Source organism: Prosopis cineraria, unplaced genomic scaffold, assembly GCF_029017545.1.
Source record: "Prosopis cineraria cultivar Desert tree isolate PC_DT_omini unplaced genomic scaffold, ASM2901754v1 PC4, whole genome shotgun sequence".
In the NCBI taxonomy this organism is placed as follows: Eukaryota; Viridiplantae; Streptophyta; class Magnoliopsida; order Fabales; family Fabaceae; genus Prosopis; species Prosopis cineraria.
In genome coordinates this window covers 22,747,554-22,748,537 of record NW_026555335.1, presented here as the reverse complement: position 1 = coordinate 22,748,537, position 984 = coordinate 22,747,554, and positions in this window count along the sequence as shown.

Below are 984 nucleotides of genomic sequence, written 5' to 3'. Positions count from 1 at the left end.
TTGTGCATCATTGGGCAATTGAAGGTCAACACTCCTTGAGTTCATGGGCTGATGTTTGCCGTGAATTATGATTATTTTGAGGGATTAGATCAGTAAAATGATGTGGAGACACAGGGAAAATTAGGCACACATTGGAATCATCTACAACCCAATAGGAAGTTGCCACCTTGCAGTGGACAAGGCTCCCATTTACATTTTAATTTCTTTTCCTTATTTTAATTAAGCTTCAGCTGATGGGAGACACCAAGGAGCACGCCATTTTAAGTCCAAATGGGATCAAACACATTATATCATTCATCTTCCACATTCTCTCTCTCTTGTTCATAGTGTTCTTCATTTTCTCTCTTTGTTCTTCATTTTCCAGCACCCTAACCTCCATTTTCAGCCACCAAATCACAAAAAACTCATACCATTCCTTCTCTCTTCATTTTCGTTCCATCCCTTCCATTTTCACAAGGATTGAAGCTCATTTCCATCATTCAAGAGCTATGGAGTTTGGCCTTCACAAGCAATCACTAGGGTTCTTGAAGATGAAGATTGGCTAAGTTTCTTGTGGAATCCTAGAGAGATGAAGATGGAGGATGAGTCTTGAGCTTCAAATTGGCTAAGTTCTTTTGTTCCTATCCTCTTCTCTTTTTTTTTTATAGATGGTTAGATTCCTTAATCTAGGGTTTAATCATCTTAGCTTATAAATTCTAATTTGAATTTGATGTTGATGTAAAGAGAGAGGATTGTTTCATTTATTTCTTCCTTGGACAGCCATGACTGAATTTTGCCACTCTTTGTTTGGCACATAATCTTTGTGTTTTCCATTAGTGAATTTCTTGTGTTAATATTGCATAATCTTGTGGTGTTAATGCTTTGTTGTTGAGTAGCTTGACATAATCTTGTGGTTGCTCAATTTATGTGTTTGACCATGGCTGTTGAGAGAGGATTTTGAGTGAATCACTTGGCTAATGTCTTCACCAATTGGTTAATTGAACT